Source organism: Echinops telfairi, unplaced genomic scaffold (assembly GCF_000313985.2).
Source record: "Echinops telfairi isolate 266 unplaced genomic scaffold, ASM31398v2 ScPeMD7_7468;HRSCAF=8506_0, whole genome shotgun sequence".
NCBI classification, from domain to species: Eukaryota; Metazoa; Chordata; class Mammalia; order Afrosoricida; family Tenrecidae; genus Echinops; species Echinops telfairi.
The window spans coordinates 18,863,630-18,870,428 of record NW_022111369.1 but is presented as its reverse complement, the minus strand read 5'-3'; the positions used below and the strand labels follow the sequence as shown (position 1 = coordinate 18,870,428).

The following is a 6,799-nucleotide window of genomic DNA, read 5'->3' as shown; positions in this document are numbered from 1 at the left end:
GGGGGGGGGAGGCTTTTTGGAGCAAAAACAAGGCAGTTTTTCAATAAGATGGAAAATAACAATATGCTTTCCTTTAGAATTTTGTAAGACTGGACTTACTTGATAAAAAAAGATGCATATACTTTTCCTGAAAGATTCCTTAAATGTATTTTCAGGGACGTTCTAGAATGCTATTTAGGATAATCTTATCAGAGATTCACAATGACCAATCCCAGTTTCAGCAAGCCCATATCAAACCAGATTTTCAAACACTGGCTAGCACTTCTCCAAATACCTCACCCCCCCCACCCCCAAAAAAGGTCAGTGCATTGTGATATGTTAAATCTTGCAGTCAACAAGAATCTCCATCTCATTTCAAAAGTAAACTTTTCATTGCATTATAAAAAGAAATCTCTGGTCCCAAACTCCTGGAAGGGATATGAGATTGGTTACATAACTGGCTTTGAGCATTTGAGCTGTGATCTTAAAAATACAAAACTCATCTTGATTTGAAACTTGAGCTTATTGATTCCCAAAGTCCTGCTATGATGTAGTGGAGCTCAGCATCTCATATATTGTGTGTTCACAGCATGAGCTATTATGGAGAAAGCTCATTAAGAAATTCTCATTTCCCATTACAAATCCATAACCGAATGCATTAATTGTACTCATTTGGTTATTGCACATCCATAAATGCCATTGTACACAATAATCATCATTAAAATCCACTGTGGAATAATGACTTTTAAAAATCTCATCTTGAACACAATACTGTATGAAATCACTGTATTATATTTAATTTCCTTTAGCTTAAAATTGGTTAAATACCCCTGCAGGCTTTTTATATAAGGATCTAAGTATAATGAAGCACCAAACCCTAAAACAGTAGTACAGAAAACAGAAACCCCCGTTAAAACTACATACATTCTGAATAAAAACAAAAGCTTCAGCCTGAACCTAAAAACAAACAAACAAACAAACAAAAACACTTTGTGTTACAAACCCTCTGAAGAGACAATTCTTGTTTCTGAAAGAAGAAATGTTTGGAAAGAAAATATGAGAGGGCTTTATCATTTAGTATAATTCCAGGTTCAGGCAAGCCCTGACTTTTTTTTTTTAATCATTTTATTGGGGGCTCTTAGAGCTCTTATCACAATCCATACATGCACCCATGTGTCAAGCATATTTGTTCATATATTGCCATCATCATTTTGAAAAATTTTTCTTTCCACTTGAGCCCTTAGTATTAGCTCATTTCCCCCCCTCTCCCACTCTCCCTCCCTCATGAACCCTTGATAATTTATAATTTTTTTTCTCATGTCTCCCTTCACCCACCTTTCTTTTGTTCGTCCCCCTGGGAGGGGGTTTTATGTAGATCATTGTGATCCATTCCCACTTCCTCCCCCCACCTTTTCCCTTCCCCTCCTGGTATCGTTACTCTCATTATTGGTGGTGAGGGATTTATAAATCCTGGATTCCCAGTGTTTCCAGGTCTACCCTGTACATGCTCTGGTCTAGCCAGATTTGTAAGGTACAACTGGGGTCATGATAGTGGGGGGGAGGGGGAGCATTAAAGAACTAGAGGAAAGTTGTATGTTTCATCAGTGCTATACTGCATCCTGACTGGCTCTTCCTTGTGACTCTTCTGTGAGAGATGTTCAATTGTCTAAAGATGGGCTTTGGGTCTCCACTCTGCCCTCCCCCTCATTCACATTGATAAAATTTTTTGTTCTAGGTCTTTAATGCCTAATACCTGATCGCATCAACACCTCCTGATCACACAGACTGGTGTGCTTCTTCCATATGGGCTTGGTTGCTTCTCAGGCAAGCCCTGACTTTTAACATAGTTGAGCTATGACAAACCACATTACAGCCACCTTATCCTTTATCGTATAACTAATAATATATGGTACATGTTCTGTTGCAGCACATAATTTGCTGATGACATCGCAACTGTAAATTTACGTAATTTCCAATCCCCAAAGACAAGTAAAGATTGGATTTATAAAGATCCTGATAATAAAAGAAAACATTATTTTTAAAATGAGGTATTTACTTTACTTGGGTCAGAATTAACTTATAATAGAGTCCTTGGAATGGAACCCACTGCAAATCCTGGGCTGATTGTATTAAGTTAAAAAGTGAGTATTTTTTTTTAAAAGTAAGTTAAAAAAATAGTATTAGTTTTTTTAATAAAAATATATCATTACTTTACTTGGGTCAGAATTAACTTATAATAGAGTCCTTGGAATGGAACCCACTGCAAATCCTGGACTGATTGTATTATGTTAAAAAGTGAGTATTTTTTTTAAAAAGTAAGTTAAAAAAATAGTATTAGTTTTTTTAATAAAAATATATCAAGATTTTGCTTGAAATAGAATAAAAGATATCTTAGCAGACTGCTATCCCAGAGAGGGAGCCCTAGAGTGTCGTGGGTTCCATGTTGGGCTGCTAGCCACAAGGTCATCAGAAACCGCCAAGCCCCCCAGGAGAAAGAAGAGGCTTTGTACTCCGTGAAGTGTTACAGCCTCTGAAACCAGAGTTCTTCTGTGTCCTATCGGCTCGCTATCAGTCTGAAGCCGCTTGATGGCAGCAGGCTTGGTGTTGTTTTGTTTGATCACAGAAAGGCACAGAGTTGAGCAGAGGGCTGCACACTGGACTGCTAACAAGGTGAGCCGTTCTAACCCCCAGCTGCTCAGTGAGAGAAAGCTACCTGCTCCCTTAAGGAGTTACAGCCCAGAAACCCGGCAGTGGGTTGTGGTGAATGGAGTTACAGCCCAGAAACCCGGCAGTGGGTTGTGGTGAGTGGAAACACAGTCAAGGGCAGTGGGTGTGGTTCTTTGGTTTGTAACGCTTACCTTGAACACTCCCCTCCTTCATCAGCACTGTCACAATGCTAATGACCCAACAGTGAACTAACAACTTCTCAATAATTGAACCCAGCCTTTAAATAGAAGAGATCTACGGCACTGCTGGTTGTTATTAGGAAACACATTATTTCAGTTTTTCTTCTTGTAAAAAGTCTGAAAAATAACTCCAGGTATGTGCGATACACACACACACACACATGAAAAAAATAAAATAAAAACCAGGTAATAAATGCTCAATGTTCTCTGGGAATCAATTGGTAACTCTCCTATACTGTATTGGGACCTCACAATCTTCACATACAACGTTGTCCTGAGCTGCAGGGAGGAAACGGCAGGCCAAATTTGTGGGTGAGAAAGTCAATTCCATCCTTCCTGCAGGAGGATATGCTGATGATCATTACACAGCGCGAGGAGGCCATGCTTCCTGTCTCAGGAAGCTCAGGGAGGCTCTCTCATGGACTCTCAGCGCAGTTGCAAACCCGTTCAGATGATGCAGCACCTGGAAGCCGTGCTTGCCCATAAGGCAAAGCATGAAATGCTGAAACACTTCATTCTTCTTAGGAACCAGAAACATCTCTTTGGGGAACAGAAAATGCCACAGAGAGCAGAAAATGCCATGTAAAACCACAGCAAAAACGTGTGCGTCTTCAATGAAATGAGAGTGACATCACTCTAAATGGTTGTCTTTGGATTTCTTTGACTTCTTGTCATTCATTCATCTACAAATTCTCACCAATAAGTATTTGGGAGCAGATGCCAAAGGTTTAGTTTAAGAAAAGTTGACAGGAGAAAAACTTGAAACAGAGAACATGTAAATCCGTAGTTTTGTTTTTCTTCTATGATTTGGAAAAGGCCATTATTCATTCTTAGCAATGGGACTGCTGACTGGGAGAAGTGCCCGAGAAACACTTCTTTCAAAGTCTAATTATGAATATTCATTCCTAAAGAATCGAAACACATACAGGCTACTGGATTTGAATTAAGAAAAAATAAGTCTGACCCTCACCAAGTTGGTAATAATCAAAAAGTCCATGAAAATGGTTATTCTCAAAATATAAATTTGTTTAAAATTACATCAGCAGTTTGAAAGAACCTGGAAGCAAAATGACTCCCAAAAGCGCATTCTATTACAATGTGTACAAGTGTTTGGGTGAAGTAATTTAAGAGGTTCACTGTGCACATCTCTAATTACATATTTTTAACTGCGATGGGCTTAAAAGTCAAAACCAATTCACAGCCAAGGGAAAAAATTGTCCATAGCAAGAATGCCTTCAAAATACAAAATGCGACTAAAATAGTACATTTTACAACAGCAGCGTTTTTCTAAATGGAGTCTCCACTCTACAGTAAGGTACACTGCAACAATCCCCCAAGATGGCACAGGACGAACTGAAGCAGAAGGAAATGCACCGACAACATTAAAACTTGACCCAGTGAAAGGAGAGGGCAGCATCTGGGACTTCTGGCACACTACTAAAAATAAATACTGGCAGGGTTACAAGTTCTACAGTCTCTGACTGGGGCTAGGCGGCTGCCTTGTGGGAAGCTGATTTCTCCCTTCCTCATCAGAATAAAATATCCACCAGAACAAATGTGCAGGTAACCGTCATACCGTCCAAGTCACTGTTAAAATCGCACACTTTAAAACGGATGGGAAATCCCAAGTGCTTTGTGTGCATACACCATTCCTACGAAGGGAATTCCCATTGCTTAAATCAACGGGCCAGGCACAGGGAGTGGCTTCCAAAGAGCACGCGGTAGGAGGTGCGGAACTAAAGAAGGAACCTGCCTGACTGCGGAGAAACCTCAGCCAGGTGATCACGCCAACGTCAGTGGTGATATGTCATGCGGAAATAAAATGTGCTCTTAATGTGACAAAGATGGCACTTTACTTCTGTCGCTTCCCTCCTCTCCCCGCCCCTACAAATCTGTCTCCCTCACGTCCATGGGGACTCCTGGTGACCCCTTGTGTCAGCAGAGTGGAACTGCGCTCCATATCATTTGCATCGGCTGGGCTTTTAGAGGCACCTTTGCATGGACTCAAAGCTTCAACCTGAACAGTTAGCAGCCAAACACATAAGGGGTTTATGCCATCCTGGGACTCCCCAAAACTCACGCTGCCAAGCGAACCCTTCTATTCCCATCCGGAAGCACATTTTCTGCTGTGTTAATGAGACCAAGTCAGAGCAGGGTGTGAGTTTATGGATGACCATGCAAGTCCGAAATCTAATTTCAGAGTCCCCAAGTGAATTAAGATTCCAGTGAGGCCCCGCCCCAAGCTGTGACCATTGACTAGAGATGTGGAAAGCTTTGCCCTCAAAGAGAGTGCACTGGAAAGGGGGTTCACGGAGATAGTAACCAAACCAACCCCGCTACCTTGGGGTCCAAGCTCACTCAAAGCAACCCTGTGGGGCAGGGTCGAGCTGCCCCTATGGCTTTCCAAGATTGTAACTCGTTACAGGAGTCAAAAGCCTCATCTTTCTCTCGTGGAGTGCCTGGTGGCTTTGAACTGCTGACTTGGCGGATAGAAGCTGGTTTAACCCACTGTGTTACTCGGGCTCCTCTAATAAATAGTAAAGGTGGACAATTCTATTCTACCCTAACCAATGCATAGATAATTAGGTTGGATTTTAATACCGCAGCATCTGTTTTCCCTTTGAGTCCAATTTACATTTGTTCTTGTTTTCAGTATCTGCTGCTTCCTTTTGGGTTAAGGCTTTTCTGTGTGCTGCTGGTGATTTTTGGGTAAGAAATCCAAGTTAGGTAAGTCTATAGAGAGAGTAACTAGAATAATAGTTTCTTGGGGCAATGGTTGGGGGGGATGGGGAGCTAATGAGTACAAAAAATGAAATAAATGTTCTCAAATTAATTGTGGTGATGACTGCACAAGTTTTATTATATTTAAACCATTGAATTGTATACAAATTATGTCAATAAAAGGGTCACACATTTTTTAAAGCCTGTTTAAAATCACATTGCTTTTAATAAAAATAAAATGTTTCTCGGCAGGGGAGGGGGGAATGGGGTGTGCTCTAAACCAATTTTTGAGATAAATAAAGATAGATTAGGTACAGAAATATGGAAGCACTGTGGGGGAGGACAGATGTCATACCACATGAAGACCGCCCAGGAAAGGAGGGACAGAAACTACAAGAAACAGAGAAAGCAGGCATATCCCCAGAGCCAGAGTCCTGAATTTGGCCTGCTAGCCTCCTAAAATGTGAGAAAATCTTCATCCACTAGGACTATTTCGGTTACAGCAGCACCAAGAAACTGAGACAATAGAGATACACCAGCCGCGTCCCAACTGAGGGTCATTGTGCAAAACAACTGGCTACACTCCTCCAACCTGTCCCCACCCTTACAAGTAAAGAAGCCTACGAAACTGGACACAGACAAGAGGGCTGAAGGACACAGGATGGCCGAACATACCGTGGCATTCTGCATGAGACTTGAGCAAAAAGGAGGTGTCATGTAACAACTAAAAGACTCTAAATAAAGTGTGCGCTTCAGTTGATAGCAATCCATCAAGACTTAGCTAGTCATTATAACAAATTTACCAGACTAATATGTTAACCATAGAAGAAACTGACAGTGGGATATAAGAACTCTGTTCTATTTTCCTGTAACTCGGAAGCTCTAAAACAAAGTTATACGATGAGCTTGGTGGTTTCAGTTTCCATACACTCATAGACAAAGTTATGTCTATTGTTAACCTTGTTTCCCTTGTTGTGGAGATCACTGTCTGTCTAGGTCGATGTGAAATGACAGCTACTTTAACAGTCATGCAAAAACAGAAGTCTAAGATGACTCGTCCCATCTTCCACGGCTGAATCCGACCAGCATCTTTATACCTGCGGTACCACTGAAAACCAGGGCCTCTCAAGAAAGCCTCCAAGATGTTCTCTGTGTCTCGCCAGTTCCACAAGACCATTTCACAGAAAATAAAG

The 6,799-nt window shown here is 41.2% G+C and overlaps 1 protein-coding gene across 1 annotated transcript in view; it reads right to left on the bottom strand.

The window, feature by feature from the left end:
* Positions 1 to 6,799, bottom strand: part of TSPAN5 (tetraspanin 5) — a 235,602-nt gene that overhangs the window by 97,840 nt on the left and 130,963 nt on the right. The gene's annotated exons all lie outside the window — the stretch shown is intronic.